Consider the following 19,552-nt stretch of genomic DNA (forward strand, 5'->3'; position numbering starts at 1 on the left):
TTCCACGTTTTGGTCAATTTACATATTAGTATTTTATTATATAGGACTAGAGACCCAGTGCACAAAATTTGTGCATGGGGGTGTGTGTCCCTCAGCCCATCCTGCACCCTCTCCAATCTGAGACCCCTCGAGAGATGTCCGACTGCCCGTTTAGGCCCGATCCTACCTGGGAAGTCGGACATCTTCTTACAATCCAGAACTGCTGGCTCCCAATTGTTTGCTTGCCTGCCCTCCTGATTGCCCCTAACCACTTCTGCCTGCCAGCCTGATCACCCCCTAACCACTCCCCTGACAGCCTGATTGATGCCTAACTGCTCCCCTGCAAACCTGATTGCCCCTAACTGTCCTCCCCTGCAGGCCTGGTCACCCCTAACTGACCTCCCCTGAAGGCCTGGTCACCCCTAACTGCCCTCCCCTGCAGGCTTGGTCCCTCCCAACTGCCCTCCCCTGCTGGCCATCTTGTGGTGGCCATCTTGTGCCCACATGGGGGAAGCCATCTTGTGTGTTGGAGTGATGGTCAATTTGCATACTACTCTTTTATTAGATAGGATAACCAACTAATGCTGGCATTGAGTGTTTAATTTTACATACCAAATGCTAACCTAGTGCTTACAAAATAGCCAGACATTATTCTTGTACTTTACAAATATTAACATTTGTAACAACTTTAGAAGGTGGGCATCATAACCATCCCCACTTGAAGATGAGGAAGAAACTAGGTAACTTGCCCAAGGTCACACAGAGAATGTACAGCAGAGCTAGGAGTTGCACCCAGGTAACCTGGCTCTATCCTGTGAATCAAAGGAGGAAAGGAAAAAAGTCTTCTTCCATAATGAGAGGGGAAAAAATTAAGATGTTCAATTATAGTTACCATTTCTTAAACGCCCACCATGGATCTGACCTTCACACACATTATTGCGAGTCCTGGAAAGCAGCCCCCAAGACAGAAGTTATTTTCCCCATTTTGAAGACAAGTAAACTGAGGCTTCGATTGTGACCTGCCTCCAATCACACAGCTGGTCGGGGAGCTGGGGGTGGAACCCAGAGCAGCCGGGCTGCAAAGTCCCTGTTCTTCCCAAAATGCTGTGCTGCCATCCTCATCCTCTGAGGCGAGAGAAGGGAACTTTTACTCCATTTAAGATAGCAATCTGCCACGTGAAAAGCACTGTCCCTGGAAATGGCCTCATCCCTGGCCCAGTACGCCGAGGACTTTATATTTTTAGACCAGCCTTCCCCAAAGGTTTCTGCTTTTTCTTCGGAGCACCCTGAGGGTTAGAGGCAACATGAGGGCAGACATTATTTATGCTGAGTTGATGAAATGACCTAAAAAAGGTAGAGTAGTGACTAAAACGAGCCATTTGTGGGAGTAAAATTATACTTCCAATTAAAAGAGCAGAGTGTGCCTAACATGCTGAGGAAAATTCCACTATCCCTCACCCTCAGACAGTGTTTTCATAACGTTCACCAAAAATTAAACTGTCTGGATAATCTCTAGAAATCCAAACAGTTGGTTAGAGTTGGATAAACTATGTGAATGGAAAATGCTTTCGATTTTTTAAAATGTTCATGTGCATGCTTTAGATTCTGGCATCAGTCTAAAACTGCCTTACACTTAAAATCCTTCAAAGAGAGCTGATGAGACTGCTATTCAGCACTTGGATGATATTTCTAGGAATGACATTAACTTCATGTGAGGAAGGTAAGCTATTCAATTCCCTTTTAGATTTGTGGAGATTTATCAAACAGATACTTATCCCCCACAAATGTGGTAATCACCAAGGAAAATTTGATCTTATATATTAGTGATTTGGATAGATGTAAGAAAAAAGATAATGACTCAAAAATGGGGTGATACCTCATAGACTTGGGACCATGCTCCTAAATGAAATGATGTAAATTAATAACTAAATAAATTGTTCACAGTGGTTAATCACTGAACATAGCATGACACAAGAAATAATTTTCTTTTTCAAAATTTAATTTCTTTATTGATTAAGGTGTTACGTATGTGTCCTTATTCCCCCAAGAAATAATTTTCATGAGCATAATGCTCCCACCTCTGCATTATTTTTAATGCATCTGCTTTATGGACTATACCATGCAGCAGGTACTATGAAAGAATACAAAAGGAAAGGAGATACAACCCTTGCCTTCAAAGGTTTCCAACATTATAAACATTAATAGAAAGGCTATTGTTAAGTTCATTAAGATAACAATCCTTTATCTACAGATGAATCAGTTCTTATTTATTATTACATGCAATGTTACACCGTCCTTAAACATCAATTTAAAATAATGAAGAATTTAAGCCATAAAGAAAAGATACCAACCATCGTTTGAAATAGTATTCGCTCTCGCTAGAACAAAAATAAAAAAATAAAATAAAATTACAATGTGACTTCTTACCTTGCAAATTTTCAATGGTTTTTAAAAAAATGAAAGTAATCCTGGCAAACTAGTACTCCATCAATAGAAATGCAACCTCACAGTAACTCAATAAGCTTTATCCACAGTCTTAGAAGACATTTCTAGAAAATTCCTCCCCTGGCAAAAACAAACAACAAAGCAAAAACTCCCCACAAGCTTATGGCAGAGCAATACTCCCACCAAGAACCACCAAAACAGCTGGATACTTCTTTAAAAAAAAGCGATTGGAAGACATCTAAGAGCTACCAAGCAAGGAGCACCTCAGAGGCCGTGATCTCTGGAGAAGGAAATGTGAGAAGTGAGGCAGCTCTGCATTCCATGATGCTTTCCCCAGGAGGTCTGAGCCAATTCGAAAATGCCAGCTCGGAAGTTCTCTCAAGGCAGCTGAGAAGCTGAAAGCCTGAGAAGTGGCAGCTGAAAGGCTTTCAGGCAGCTGAGCAGCTTAAAGTTGAGTTAAGAAAGGCAGCTGGAGGCTGAGGAGCCGAGCAGAGCAGTCTATCAGTCTCAAGGGGCTGGAGGATGGTGTCCAGGGTTCATGGGCGGGTGGGGGAAAGGACTTCTGAAGGACTTCACTCTTGAAACAGGCAGGAACAGAAAATGGAAGAGCCCTCATAGCAAGCAAACGCCAGCCTCTGGTTTCCTACGCTTAATTAAGTTTCTAAATCAAGATTATTTTTGAGAGACAAATAAACATTAAAAGTATGAGCCATGTAAAGGAGAGATGAGTAAATTGACCAAAAGGCATCATTATGAGAATGAAAAGGCAAGCCAAATGGCAGATACAGTTGCAATCGCATAATTGACAACAGGCTCATACTCTGAATAGATACAGATATCGATATTTTAATGCCAATAAATTAGAAAAACACAAAGCCAGTGAAAGATGAGCAAAGAAATTTTTAGTTGTGCCTGCTCTATAACCCAGCAAAGCCAATCCTGAATATACACTGAACAAAAATGCTCGCATTTGTGCACCAAAAGTCACGTATGAGTACTTTCCTAGCAGCGCCATAAAAAATGGCCAAATACTAGAAAAGCAAAAATGCCCATCAATAGAATTGATAAATAAATGTGGTATACTCCCATAATGAAATAATATAAACAGCCATGACAATGAACAAACTACAGCAAGACACCACATGGGTGAATCTCACAAATATAATATTGTATAAAAGATACAGTCACAAAAATGGACATATAATACTCCACTTATACAAAATTCACATCACAGGAAAAATTAACCTATGGTATTAGTATTATTGGTTACCTTTGGGGAAGAGTAGGAGTCATGACTAAGAAAGGGCTTCAGGGGAGTTTAGGAGCTTCTGACAGCTGGTGATATTCTCTTGATCTCTGCAGCAGTTATATACCGTATTTATCTTTTTAAAAAATTTCCCTGGACTTTGCCCTTATGTGTACATCTTCCTCTCTGATGTAATACTTCAAAAGAACTAATTAAAAATAAGTATAATGCAGATTTGTAGAATGTTTTACTTCTCAGGATCTGTCCTTAAAAAATATTTTACAATATCCTTTTAAAAGTTCAAATAATTAAAACACTATATATAATCTCCCAGACCTGAGTGAGGCAAAAAACTCAAAGAGATCACACTGAAAGAACAGTCCATAGAAGAAAAAACTGACAAATTGAACCTCATCAACATTCTAAGTTTTTGTGTTTCAGATAACCTAATTAAGAACATTAAAAAGCTAAGCAACAGGCTGAAAGTATTTGCCAAACACATATCAAATAAAAGACAATGCGTAAGACTCCCTACCCCACAACCTTACTACGTCACTTCTCCGGCATAACAGGACACATCCTCTCCTATGGTATAATAGAAATTTCACAGAATGTGAAATCGGAAGACCTTAATAGATTACCAGAGACCTCAAATAACCTGGATATACAATAGTAAACCACATACATATCATTTTTTAAAAAATATGCTAAGCCCTGGCCGGGTAGTTTCATTGGTTGGAGTGTCGTCCTATATGCCAAGGTTGCAGGTTCAATCCCACACACAAGAAGCAAACAATGAATGCATAAATAAGTGGAACAAATTGATGTTTCTCTCTCTCTCAAATCAATAAAAGTAAATAATAATAATAAAGATACTAAAATCCTTGGCCCAGTCACATGTAAATGTAACTCATTACATAGCAAATTCCAATAAACTTAAGAGATATATGGAATTACAGTAGTCCCCTTATCTACAGTTTTGCTTTCTGCAGTTTCAGTTATCCACAACCAATTGTGCCCTAAAAACATTAGATGGAATATTCCAGAAATAAACAATTCAAGATTCCGCATTGAGATTTTAAATTGCACGCTGTTCTGTGTAATGTGATGAAATCGCACACCCTCCTGCTCCATCTTTCCCAGGACACGAATCATCCCTTTGTCAAGCCTATCCTCGCTGTATCTGCCACCCGCCTATTAGTCACTTAGTAGCCATCTCAGTTGTCAAATCATTTGTTGTGGTCTCTCGGTGTTCATGTTCAAATAACCCTTATTTTACTTGATAATGGCCACAAAGCACAAGAGTGGTGATGCTGGCAATGCCAAGAGAAGCCACAAAGTCTTTCCTTTAGTGGAAAAGTAAGTTAGTACAGCGAGATATTTTAAGAGGGGAGAGAAGACCGCATTCATTGTGGGGAAGCACGGGACCTGGTTGGAATGTCTACAAAGAGGATTCTCCGAAAGGGCTGGGGCCTGTGAGGGGTTCTGAGGCAGCCCCTCCCTTGACTTTTCCAAACAAGCCTGACCCCCCAGGTATTTTGCTAGAATCTTCATGTTTAGACTTCAAAACATCCTTGCTTAAAGGACGCATGTGTTTTCTCAAGGATGCTCACCCTGCTGATAGCATCGAACCGTTAATTTTAGTTCCAGCTGTTGTTACAATAAAAGCCAAAGGAGGCAGGTGAACAGGGCTACTTGGTGGCCATAGCCAAGGAGTCCCTTAGCCTCTCTTTCACAGAAACATGTGTCAGAGTAATCATTCATTCGTCATTCAGGGTCTGCTGGTCAGCCCTGGCAATTCATATAACTTTTCTTACAGTATATTGCCATCATTGTTCTGTTATTGTTGTTGTTAATCTCTTGCTGTGCCTAATTTATTAAACTTTATCCCAGATATGAGTGTACTGAAAAATATGGAGTTCATATATAGAGTTCAGAACTATCTGTTGTGTCAGGCATCCATTGGGGGTCTTAGAACATACCCCATGCAGGTAAGGAGGAACTACTGTACCACGTGTTCTCATGAGTGAAAGGCTAAAAAATAATGTAAGAGAAGCAGCAAAGAATTAAAGGTCTTTCTGCTCTTACTATCCCATTTCAAAATATGATTGCTGAGGAGCAGCGTTGACTCATCCTCTGAAATAATGGCAAATCAGTTTTGACCTTGATTCACTGCATGGTCAGAATAATTCTGGTTAAATTGAAAAGATTCTGAAAAAAAATCTAAAGGTCATATTTAAAATACTTAAGAGTCCAAAAATGTATGACTAAGACTTTCTTTTTAGTATTCAAAATGGCCACCAGGTAAGACAGAGAAAAGGTCAATAGTCATCCTGTGCCAAGGGATTGCACTTGCATATTTTGCTGTGATCCTCAGTCTTCAACCAGAATGTCAATAGGTATTATCTAAATCTTTGACATAAACTTTTAAACTTGACTTACACACTCAGTTCTATTTATTTCTTTCCTTCCCTTAATAGTTATGCACCTGCTCTAAGCCAGCTTCTGATTAAGCAAGGTATACAATGAAGAACAAAACAGATACTGTATATCTCCTGATCTTATGTAACTCACAACTCCACTGGAGATATTCATTGTGATGGTTAACTTCACATGTTGACGTGACTGGAATACAGGGCACTTGGATTACACATTATTTCTGGGTGTGTCTGTGAGGGTGTTCTGGATGAGATTGGCATTTGAATTGGAAGAATTGAGTAAAGCAGACTGCCCCTGCCAATGTGGATGGGCACCATCCAATCTGTTGAAGGCCTGAATAAAACAAAAAGATGGAGGAAAGGAGAATTCGCACTTTGAGCTGGAACAAACCCAGCTACCCTCGACCTGTACTTACACCACCAGCCCTTTAGTTCTCAGAAATACACCAGAGGCTTTCCTGGGTCTCCAGCTTGCAGATGGCAAGTCATGGGACTTTTCAGCCTTCATAAACATGTGAGCCAATTCCTTAGAAAAACTCATAAATATAGTATTATACATATCGCCTATCAGCTTTATTTCTCTGAAAAACCCCAACTCATACCAAACGTACATAAACATACCTAGGAACATGAATAACCATTGGAATACACCAGGTTGTGTGTGCTGTGAAGAAAAACTCAGGATGCTCCAAGAATAGAAAATAAAGGAAACATAATTCATCATATATATGTGTCCATATTTTTTGCAAAATTCTCTAAGTCTCATGTTTGATGATTGAATATGATCCACTCAAATTAATTTTAAAGTAGTAGGCTAAAAACTAATATATTTTGGTTTTGAAATTACAGTTCATTTTGTATTGTTTTATTTTATTTTTGGAGAGGAAGAGGTAGTAGTAGTAAATTATAGGGAGTAAGAGGTAAAATAAAGTCATAATGACAAGAAGCAGGAATCTTTCACTGCAAAATTAAGTAAAATTTTACAAAATGTATGTGGTCTTTTTTATATACTATATATTTTATTGATTTTTTACAGAGAGGACGGGAGAGGGAGAGAGAGTTAAAAACGTCAATGAGAGAGAAACATCGACCAGCTGCCTCTTGCACACCCCCCACCGGGGATGTGCCCACAACCAATGTACATGCCCTTGACCGGAATCGAACCCGGGACCCTTCAGTCCGCAGACCGATGCTCTGCCACTAAGCCAAACCGGTTTTGGCAGTGGTCTTTTTTTTTTATATTTTTTTTTACAGAGAGGAAGGGAGAGGGATAGAGAGTTAGAAACATTGATGAGAGAGAAACATTGATCAGCTGCCTCCTGCATACCTCCTACTGGAGATGTGCCTGCAACCAAGGTACATGTTCTTGACCAGAATCGAACCTGGGACCCTTCAGTCCTCAGGCCAATGCTCTAGCAACTGAGCCGAACCAGTCAGGGCAAAATGTATGTGGTCTTAAAGAAAATCTTCTAAAATGAAATTGTTGACAAATAATTTTAAATTCAAAAAAATGTTTCTTAAAAACTCACTAGCTGAAGGACTAGTGAGTTTTTAAGAAAACCTGATAGAGAGAATAGTTCATACATAAAAATGATTGTCTCCTATAAGCCAACCTTATTTCCATTTGTATTATTTCTAAATTTTAATTTTTAATCAAGTTTGCAGTGCATCCAACAATGGGGAAGGCTCATTCTAGTAAAAAAAAAGGTTACACAATTGTCATTCAAAGTACTACATAGATCACCTCCCAATAGTCACCCTGCCTCCCCACACACACACAAAAATCATGCCTTAGCAAGTAAATGTTGGTTTTTGTTTTAGTTTGCTTTTTAGCAAAGAACTGTTTTAAAGAAAATTTGCAATATCCACTTCGAACCTTTAGAAATGGAGAAAAAGTTAAGATGAAAAATGGCTATCTTATAAATACCAAAGAACAATTTCTCATCATGCATCACAAAATCACAAGGAGAAAGGATTTGGAGTGAGGTTGTGCTGGTGCTCATTGATAGTGTCCCAGTGATGCTGCCATTCAGGAAGGTACCCGCTGCTAGTCCATCGGGCCTCTGCTCAGAGATCAAAGCATCAGTAAGAGCTTTGCAAGTCCACAAAGTGCTGATGCAACTGACATGTAGCGGGTAAGACCAAGTATCCATAGAGAATTCACTGCCCCAATGTCAACTATACACACAATAGTCTGAATTGCAATTCCTGGATTTCCTATTATACAAAAAACAGGGGGAAAGAGGAGCACTAAATACTGATATATAAACATCACTGCTTATACTGATGGAGAATTTTTCCAGTTTTATTATACTTTATATCTGACCACTTCTCATTTGATTTCTCGTAGAAGATACGGTCTATGAGAAAGTGATACCAGAAAGTGCTGTGTCCATGCACATGTATATGTGTGTATGTACTCAATATATATTCAATAATGGCAAGAATTCATGCATTAGAATGACCCAAATATAGAGTTTACCCAATGTTGGATGAAACAAATGTGACAATTCCTCTTAGAGGCAGAATATTTCTTATGTTGGAATTGAGAAGAATAAGCAGAATATAACTTAGATTCTGGAAGGGACACTATTTAGTAAACTGATCACTGTACACCCCAAGTTTATATTAGATAAAGAGAAGATTCCCTTTCTATAAGCACCACAAACCAAATAGATGTTGTATGTAATCTGGCTTTTCCTGGGTGTTCCCTATATATTCACTAAGAATAATAATTACCAGGAGGGTATTTTCCTGGAACTGTATTCCACCCTAGAACTTAGATATGAAAAAAGACCTTTCCAGAATGAGATTCTAGTATGTGAGCTGCAGAGATCACTTCAATTGTGGTGCCCCTCTATGCAAGATGTAGAAAAATAGTAAGTTACAAAAGGAGAGACCTTAAACACTATTTCCTAAAAAGAGCACAGACAATAGTAAAGGCTTAATTTTATAACATGTATAATTATCACCTGATAAATAAAATAATTATCCAGAAGTTTCAAGTTAGTCTTTTTTTTTTTAATTTGGATTCATTTTACCATTGTGTCTAAGTTTTTATAGCTAATCTAGAGTAACTAAGTACTGAGAGCTGTACATGCTGAAGTTCTTAAACTCTTTCTACTTTAACTGATGATCACAACTTAACCTATCCCGTATATCAAAATCATGCAGGGTTAAAGCAAAGAAGTTGAATATGTTACAATGACAAAAGAAAGAAAACTAAAAGTTTAAGATGTTTACCAATATGTAACCATTTGAAAAAAGCACAGAATTCCTCCTCAAAAAATGAACCTCCCCAGAACAGCCCTGCAGTTTGCCATCTTTTAACTTATTTTTAGAGTACAAAGCAGGGCAATGAAGCCCATGGGTGGTTTTTCACTTTTCCTACTACCTTTTTAAAGGCAAAGCCCAGAAATCTGGAGAAAGAAAAACAGATGTGACTGAATGCTTTAAAATAAGATGCCTGCACTGACTCCCTAAACAACAAAATATAAACCAAATACTAAATGAGTGTAAACAAGATGATGCTTAGGGCTTAGGAAGGGCAAGTACAAATACCAATACCCGAACAGAGATTTTAAATGTATCAACAGAGGAAATTGTTAAATTATAAAATTAGAATTAAAAGGGAAATAGAAAAGTAAGCAAGCATTTGCCATCGTATCTTGACACATACATGTCTGCTTTTTCTCTTCAAATGCAAAAACCCTAGAGTGGTTAGCTAAGGTATGCACATTGACCTGAATAATAAAGGTGTCTTCTTTTATAATCTCAGAAACAAAGTTGTTCCTTTAGTACAGTTAAATGTAAATAATTTGAGTTAGGATTACAGAATTATAATATTTGTCAGAAGAACCCAACAGCAACCAGGACACTGAAGGACCACATTTGCTATTAAAGGTGAATAAGAAATAAACTCCTCTGTGCCAAAAAAGGAAAAGAATTTCCCTCCCAAAATGTATAATCATGAAGTAGCTCTGAGATTAATAAAGCAATAAAAAAAAAAAAAAAGTCAAGCACAAATTTGATTGAAAATGTGCCCAGGTCAGTAGAGCACCCAAATTAGTGGCAGAAGCAAAATATTTTTCCCCTCTTAAGAAATTTGCCTTCATTCAGACCTGAAAAAATTACCATAAAGTTCCGAGGGAAGTGACCAGCTTATCATTAAAAAATAAATAAATAAATAAATCAGCCCTAACCAGTTTGGCTCAGTGGATAGAGCGATGATGGCCTGTGGACTGAAGGGACAGGTTTGATTCTAATCAAGGGCATGTACCTTGGTTGCAGGCACATACCCAGTAGGGAGTGTGCAGGAGGCAGTTGATCGATGTTTCTAACTCTCTATCCCTCTTGCTTCCTATCTATATAAAAAAAAAATCAATAAAACATGTTTTTTTTAAAATCACAAAACCTCAAAATTATTAAAGCAATCTTTTTTTCTAAATGTTAAGAGTCCAGGAGTTGGCAGCAAAGGGCAGAAACAGAATATTTTTAAATCTTAGATATGACTATATAGGAACCAATGTTTATTCATTCAACCATACAGCAATTTCGTATGCATCAGGGTCAGTACATGTGGGCAGGAGGTCCCATGGCAGCATAGTAAGGAGACTGAAAGTGAAAAGGGGAGAAGGTCCTCAGGGCGTACCATCACCTGCTGCACCTGTTTCGGTGGAAGTAGCACTGACAGCTATGACTGGGCATGAATGAATAGGTGCTGAGGCAGAACCTTACAGCTGAGTCTTTGTAAGCATTAGGGCTACTTCAGTTGGATGAAGCCCTAGTCAATCATGTCTGGGTTTAAATACTATCTAAATCGAATCTTTCATATTATACTGACCCACAAAACTACAGAAGGTAATTAAAGGAGACTATGATTCAGAGTGTAGATTTTATAGTAAGCATAATGAACTGCCCCAAAGTCAATGCAAAACATCAATGCCTTTTATCGATACTCATAAATTCTACTTTTAGGGCTTTATTCAAAAAGGATAACCATAGATGTATATAAAAATTGAACTGTAAGATACTGTTATAGAGGAGAGAGGGGAAAAAAGGAACATCTGTCTGATGTTATGTTGGCATATTCCCAATAAATTATGATATATCCATAAAATAAAATACCATTTAGTATCAAAACGTTACAGAAGATAATTTTATGATATAGTTAAATGTAAATATGTTATATTAAAATGTTTATATGAAATGTGGATCATCTTTTTAATGAAAATCAGAAAAACATATAATAAAGTGTCATTTTTAGAAAGTAAAATATTATAGTATTTCTCTATATGTATCTAAAAATATACACCAAAATGTTAACAATAATTATCTCTGGGTATAATTCTTCTTTTGTTCCTTTGGTTTCGTTTTTTTTGCTTGTCTAAATTTTCTATAATAAACATGTTACTTCCATAATAAGAACAAATATTTAATATAGCAAAATAATGAAGATTTGAAACCTTACAATAGCAAGTATAGTACATGAAACACGGATACAAAACTGACAAGTCCCCAACATCATTATACCTTTAAGTAGGAGCAAATTTACACAAAGCCTATCATGTAAAATAAGGGAAACAAATCCAAAACTCATGGTATCTTAAAGAACTCAAAAATTCAAGAAAAGAGAGAATACTTAAATAAAAATAAAAAATAAAAAATAAAAAAAGGTGGGAATGAGCTGAAAGAATTAAAGAACAGACTTTCGGTTAGTGCTAGATAATGTGAAACTTCAGAAGGCATCACGGACTGGGAAAAGTTAGAAAAGTAATCAAAATAGAGCAAGAAAACAGCCTGGAGGAAATGGGGAAAAATAAGCTAAAATGATTAAAAGAAATTTTATTAGAAGTAATTTTATTAGATAAGCGTTTTCCCCCCTGGAAGGCGGTGGATGCTATGCCTGGAATATGCCCCTTCCCACATCAACTCTCTCTGGATCTACATCCTTCCAGGAGTAACTTAGATTAAAAAACAAGCAAACAAAAATCTGCAGCAGACACCCTCAACCACATACTGTCCCAACACCCAGCATAGATGTTAACTGAATCCTACATAACTTCCAGTTGAAACCCTCATTCAGACCCAAACATCGGGCATCTTTTAAATGCCTACAAATGTTCTTTCTCTATTGCTCATACATTTATTTTTGTTTTAAAAAAAAAAATGGAAAGAGGTGACAGCACCTCCCTTCGGAAGGTAACAGCTAGAATCAAGAATCAATTCTTTTTTGTAACACTTCCCCAAGGCAAATCTTTACAAGTTTTCACATTTAAAAAATTGCCTACAATATTTTTCAAATGTTCTAGTGATAGAGATAAATTCGGCTAAGCCAATTTGAGAGAAAAATACTTAACTAAGAAGCTTTGCTCAAAACCTCAAAAGGCATGTAAACCTTACAACTATAATGACACATAATGGTTTCAACTGAAAAGTATCTAAGAATCAGCTAACATGTGTGCCAGGTGATTGATAGAGCATATGGCTGGAGATGTTTTTTAATCTAAATTGGGCCTGGGAAACACTGAAAATAGCAGTGTATTATTCATTTCAATAGGTGATCACTAGATTATCCTCCTGAAAATAAACATACACTCTTGCCCAAAACCTGAAAACTATGATAAAATCCAACTTTCCAACTCTTAATTGTATTTTTAATTAACATGAGTGACCTTTCCCAATATATTAAGATAGAGAGGTTCATGCTTGAGTTTTCTGAATCTTCTGTCATATAGACGGAAATGGAAACAAATTACTTTTACCAATCTTGTCCATACTTACTGGCAGAGAAACTAAACGGCGCTTTATCCTATGTGTCAAACCCTAAGACAGAAACAGCTTGCTGTCTGTCAGCTTCAGAAACCATTTTTTACAAGCATGGCACACTGCCTCAAGCCACCTAAACACTAAACCATGTTGGGCTGCCCACACTGCAAATTATTTGGAATGTTCTCCATGTTCTGTGGTTGCAAAAGTACCTATTTCATGGATTATCCAGTTCAAATTAGGGACACAGCTGACCTTAAACAGAAAATTCCCAGGAAACTTGAAACTATAATTGTCTGTGATCTCAGGCTCATAGTAAAGCATTTCACATGTTATTTTTTGAGAGCCCAAGAGACACAACATAAACTCTGGGACACATGTTACTGTTTCAAGTCAACAACTAAGAAATCACCCTAAATGTATACATGTCATAGCTTAAAAAAAAAAAAAACACCCCTGCTTCATGCATTAAGTAACTGGCATTGGTAGCAAATATACACACATTTCTGCTAAACACTTAGCAAATGAAAGCAAAAATCAATCTAAAAATTATTTCATTGCATTTCTAATTGCATTACAGGTAGCAGCTTCAGCTGTGGGATGTGGTAAGAAATATCTCAAAGCTTGAATTGTAGTGATTGGAGCCTGTAGCATACGTTTGTTTGTTTTTCCCATCCACTGAGCAAGTTTATTGTAGAAATTGTACATATATTATAGGATTATGCACTGAATGCCTTTTATTGGAGGTAAGCCTCTTTTCAGGACAGAGAAAACATCTGACATTGAACATTGTTCAGTCTTTACTAGAGTGCCCAGGTACAGAGTAAGTATTCAAAAAATGTTCTACCTACTTATTGCTACACAATAAACCTCTCCTAACTTAGTGGAATACAACAAGTTATTTATTATTATTAACAACTCGTAATTCTGAGGGTTGAATAGTCACTAGATGGCTCCTGCTCAGTTAGAGGCGGCTGAGTCATCTTACACACTTCGGATGTTTCACACATTCAGATGTCTTGCAGTGGATGCTGGCGGTTAGTTCAGTCTCAGTGGGAATACCTACAGGTGTCCTCTCCGTGTGGGATGGGCCTCCTCGGAGCACGGTAATGGGTTTCAACAGCTAAATCCGGAAGAGAGCGCCAGGCAAAAGCTATTGGCTGTTTTCTAACCTTACCATGTAAATTACATAGCATCCCTTCTACCACATTCTATTCTTTAGAAGTAAGTCACTAAGTTCAGCCCCTAGAAAAAAAAGGAGATAATGGGACAATAGCAAAGAAGTTGTGGACATTTAAATTACCACAATAAATATTTGAGATACAAATTCTATTATCCCTCCCTTATCTTCAGTCTTCCAATCTCTCCTCTCATTGCTCTATCACTTACAAACATGCTCAATTTTCCCATTTCAAATTTCTTACCCAACACCCTCCAGGCAAAAACTCCTCTCTTGACCCTGTATGTCCATGTAACATTAAATTTCTCCTTCTATGCTCATCCAAACTCATCCAAACTTCTTAAATTTTTAATATAGGAATTATTTTTCCAAGCATTAATGGAAATCAACTAATTAGGACATCATTTCGCAAATTGGAATCAAAATGTGTCTTTGAGGTCTATGCTCTAAGCCCAGACCAATAGGGAATGACCTGAAGTGACATTCATTTTTGAAGTGTTAAAAGAAGAAAACTACATTGACAAGCAAAATTTTACCTAGGGATTCTTCTACCGAAGGTTAAGAAGGGCCCGATTCAATCATTCATTGATGGGATAATTCAATCCATTTCAATAAGCACATGATTAGCATTGTTGGCACATGGCTCCCTGGTCCAAGCTTTGTGTAAGAATAAGAATGTATTGAAAAGCATAATATTTTTAACTGATATTGATGAAAATGCTGAAGAGATAACAAGCTTTATTTTTAGCTTGTGATCTTTTAGACCTGCTGTTCTCAGTGCATGTGTATTATCAAGTCCCTGAAGAGTAACTTAGGGACTCCTAAGTTATATATTTTTATTATACTAGTGGACTGGTGCACAAAATTCGTGCATGGAGGTGGGGGGGGGAGGGGTGTCCCTCAGCCCAGCCTGCACCCTCTCCAATCTGGGACCCTTCGGGGGATGTTCGACTGCCAGCCTAAACCAGCCGTCAGACATCCCTCTCACAATCCGGGACCACTGGCTCCTAGCCACTCTGCCTGTCAGCCTGTTTGCCCCCACCTGCTGCCCCCGCTGACCTACTCACCCCATCTGCCCCCCATCGCTGACCTGATTGCCCCCAACTGCCGCCCCTGCCAGCCTGCTCAACCCCAACTGTCCCCCATTAATGGCCTGACCACACCCAACTGCCCCCACATCCTGCTCACCCCAATTGCCCCCCCAACAGCCTGGTCACCCCCAACTGCCCCTCCTCCTGGCCAGATTGCCCCTAACCACCTCTGTCTCAGCCTTGCCACCATGGCTTTGTCTGGAAGGTCTCCCGGAAGGCCTCTCAGTCTGATTAGCATATTACCCTTTTATTAGTATAGACTAGAGGTCTAATGCAGGAAATTCATGCAAGAGGCTCACAGCCACAGTGGCTGCCTCGGCCCTTGCAGCCTCAGCCTTTGCAGCCCTGGCTTCGTCCAAAAGGTTCTCCAGAGGTCATTAGGCTGTCCAGTCTAATTAACATACTTCACTTTTATTATTATAGATTATTATAGATTAGAGGCCCGATGCATGAAATTCATGCAAGGGTAGGCCTTCACAGCCCCAGCTGATTCATAGCCCTGGCAGCCTCGCCCCTGCCTCACGGCGCAGTGGCCACCTTGGCCCTCACAGCCCCGGCTTCGTCCAGAAGACCATACGAAGTCATTCTGCTCTTTGGCCAGTCAATTTGCATATTACGCTTTTATTATTATAGACATTGTTATATATTTTACATATAGTATCTTACCTAATAATAGACAAACATGTAAACTGACCATACCTCCGCTACACCCACCAGCCAATCAGGAGTGACATGCAAATTAACCCAACAAAGATGGCGGTTAATTTTCATTCACAGCCATGAGGATGGTTGGGAGTCTCTTAGGGCCTCTGGGCAGTGTGGGAAGGCGGGGCCAGAGCAGAAAAGCAGGAAGGCCCATTCTAGCATGAGTCTTTGTGCATCGGGCTTCTAGTAGTATATATTATAGATGTTGTTATATGCTTTATATATATTATTCATGATACATATATTATTTCCCTATTATATATTACATATAGATAGATAGAGATTTTAGGATACATATTGTGATATATACATTAGTTTCCAAAAGAATCATTTGCAAAGCAATCATCTCAAATCAAATAAACCACATACGAAATCTCAAGGCACTCATATCAATCAATAAATGCTGGGAACTAAATCCCATCTCTCTTAGAAACCCAAATTCTAATTAAATACAATACTTACTTGCCTGGAGTTTAGCAAACTTAAAGTAAATGATAACTGCAGCTGAGGTTTTAAGTATGTGACTTTTCCAAAGCAATTTTTTTTTTAATTTTATTGATTTTTTACAGAGAGAAAGAGAGAGGGATAGAGAGTTAGAAACATTGATGAGAGAGAATCAGCTGCCTCTTGCACACCCCCTACTGGGGATGTGCCGGCAACCAAGGTACATGCCCTAGACCAGAATTAATCCTGGGACTTTTCAGTCTGCAGGCCGACACGCTATCCACTGAGCCAAACCAGTTTCAGCCAAAGCAATTTTTTTTTTAATAAGAATGTTCAGTTTGCTGAAATTTTTCAGTAAATGCTTGAGATTGTGAGTTACTTTCATAAAGTTTCAGTTCTTGTATATTTGACAGCAGAGTATCAAAACTGTGCTCCAAAATGAAAATCTATATACCCAATAAAATGCTATAATATTAATAGTTATTCTTTAATAATTATCTTTCAAAACTTCTCCACTGCAAACAAGATGTTACCTACAATATTCTCTGTCTATTTTGGTAGTATGCATCAACACACAAAATTATGTGTAAAGCATAAATTCTCATCTTGATTCAGTACTTGATTAAGTATTTCATGATACTCTTCCCTTTAAACAAGTCCCCGCATTCTATTCTTACTTTTCAAAATAATCTGGATGATGTAATCAACTGTCACTAAAATTTGGGCTATACAACAAACTCTTCACAAAACACAGGGACTTTTCATCAGAACCTTTGATTTTTACTCAACATCAGACATGCACAATATAAGTGAAGAAGACAGACATTTATGAGGGAATGGGCTCCAGTCACCCACAGGACACACGAATAAAAAAAAAAAAACTTACCCATTTGCATAATAAATGCACTTATATATTAGATTTCACCAACTAATTACATGTATCATATACCTCATCCAAGGGTAAAACTGTCAGAAGCGATGTCAAATTATACAAGAAACACCAGGTTTTATGCGATTCTTAGGAATAGCACTCCTGAAATTAGTCGGAGCCTCTTAATCCAAGACAAGTAAAGAGAAAAATCTCTTTCAAAAACATATGGTTAAAAACTCATCTTCTACAGGAATACCTGTATTTCTAAGTGTAGAGACCAAGTCTCACTACTCCATCAGGGACTAAACGATCCCTTTGAAAATGTGGGTCAGCGCCGGGGGGGTAAATTTCATAAAGATATATTGTTGGGTGTTTTCTTTCTTTCTTTTTAAGCACCCTGAGTCTACTGGATATTCTTCCGTGTGTGTGTGTGTGTGAGTGTGTGAGTGTGTGTGTGTGTGTGTGTGTGTGTGTGTATTCCAAAAGCAAAAGGGGCAGAGGAGGGAGGACGAGGAAATCAGGGCGACGCAGAACACCGACCAAGACAGAGAAGACACCAGCGCCCCGCTTCCCCGCGGGCAGGAGGCCCCTCGGAGCTGCCGGAGCCCCGGGAGCCTCCCGCTCTGCAAACGGGGGCGCTTTCACCCCCGAGAGCGATGCGACCCCAGCGGGAAAGTTCACGAGGTGCCATCCCCCTTGCCTTCCCCTTCCCTCCGGGCGCGGAGCCTCGGGGAGCCAGCCCTGCGGGGCCAGCAGCTCCGGGCGCCTCCCTGCACTCCGCCCCCCCCTTTCCTGGAAGGCCCGGCTGCTCGGACGGCGGGGCCGGGGCCGGGGCGCCGGGGACACCGAGTCCCGCCGGCCCCGGCGGCGCTGGCGGCTGCATCCAGTCCGGCCGCAAACCCAGCTCCTCCCGCACAACTTCCTGCAGCCTCCTCCCCCGCCGCCCACTGCGCCCGCCGCCCGGCCGCCGCACACCCTCCCCAGCGCGGCGGATCGCGGCTCCCGCCCGCCGCCGCTCCGGTCCCGGGTCCGAGGACCCGCCTCACCTCGTACAAAGGGCGGCGCGCGGGCGCCCCGAGCGCGGGGAGCGGCCCCGGCGGCGCCTCCGGAACTTTGCCGGCATCGCAGGGGCTCCCGCCGGGGGAGCCCGCTCCGGAGGGGTAGGGGGTGGGGGGAGGAGGAGGAGGAGGAAGATGGGGAGGAGGAGGGGGAGGTAGAGGCGGGCGGCGGCGGCCGGGGCCGGAGCAGAAAGTGGGGAGCGGGCCGGAGCCGCCGCCTCGCGCGCCGCCGGGGCTCCCGCCCCCGGTAACCACCGCTGCTCTTAAAGGCGCCCGCGCTGCAGCCCGGGGTGCGGGGGTGGGGAGAGGAGGGCAGGGCGGGGAGGCGAGTGGAGAGCGTGGGCAGCAGACGCAGAAATTCCGGAGGCCAGCCTGGGGGGCCTCTGCGTTCGCCCTCTCCCAGCCGCTGGGTCCAGCTCCCTGCCAGGTCTGGTGGCCCCTTAGTCAGGACAAAGGTGGGGTAAGGGCTCGGACCCCATATGGGGGGTGTGAAGCCACCCTTGCCCGTGGCTTGAGCTCCCTGACAAAGGTCCTTGAAACCTTGCCAATTCTCCTGTTCTCTCCTCTTTGGGGTCTCTTCTTCTACAACATCATCCTCTGATCCTCCTCCTTTCTCCCCCGCCCCCCACACACACACCTACACCCACCGGGCACCACTGCCCGGGCCCGCGCCCCAAAAGCCAGTAGAACTGCGTTTCCTTTCTTGTTTCCTGCTTATTGGTCCTCAGTGTCCAGTACAGTGGTGAGGGTTTCCCCCAAGAGTCCAGGAGACTGAATGACATAGACCAGCTGGAGTCCCTAGATTGGCCTTGAAGGTGTCACTGGTGTGTGGCATGGGAGCCTTGCCAAATGCCTGCTTTGCCTTGGGCCCTGTTCTCTGCCAATGGCCAATGGCCGGGTGGCCTCCATCTGGATTTCTTGAACCACTGACTTCCATCCACAAAGTTTGGACGCAAAGATCTGTAAACTGAACACAGGAAGGCGCTCCAGAAACCATGCCATCTTAAGATGCAAAAGACACAGGGAAATGCTGCTTTGAAGTGATATTGTTTTTCCAGCTATCATCAACATGTGTGATGGCTGCTGAGACTATCGTGGGGTGTGCTCACTGTGGGGACACCAGGAGACACAGCATGAACAGCGAGCATGGGCCTAGGAATAGACCACAGTCAAGTGGGTGTTAGCAGCAGAGAGCCTGCTTGTCTACCTCATGGCTCCCACTCTGCTTCTCAGTACTGTGGGGCCTCAGCATAGTGTTGTACCATTTGTATCGCAGTGTCCTCTGGGGAGGAGGAGGTAGGCAGACAGTTGAGCTGGACATCCAGCC

The 19,552-nt window shown here is 40.8% G+C and overlaps 1 protein-coding gene across 2 annotated transcripts in view; it reads right to left on the reverse strand.

Moving 5' to 3' along the window:
• The window catches only part of GPR63 (G protein-coupled receptor 63), a 37,242-nt gene extending 18,767 nt beyond the window's left edge, over positions 1-18,475 (reverse strand). The window contains exon 1 of one of the 2 annotated variants that reach the window (XM_084890806.1): positions 18,214-18,475. The gene's annotated coding sequence lies outside the window, so the exon portion shown is untranslated. Of the gene's footprint in view, positions 1-2,406; positions 3,016-18,213 lie in introns of those variants that run through there. The other variant, XM_084890807.1, reaches the window with a different exon arrangement.
• Between the last annotated feature and the right edge of the window lie 1,077 nt (positions 18,476-19,552).

This window comes from Pipistrellus hanaki (assembly GCF_964339955.1).
Source record: "Pipistrellus hanaki genome assembly, chromosome: 7".
Lineage (NCBI taxonomy): Eukaryota > Metazoa > Chordata > Mammalia > Chiroptera > Vespertilionidae > Pipistrellus > Pipistrellus hanaki.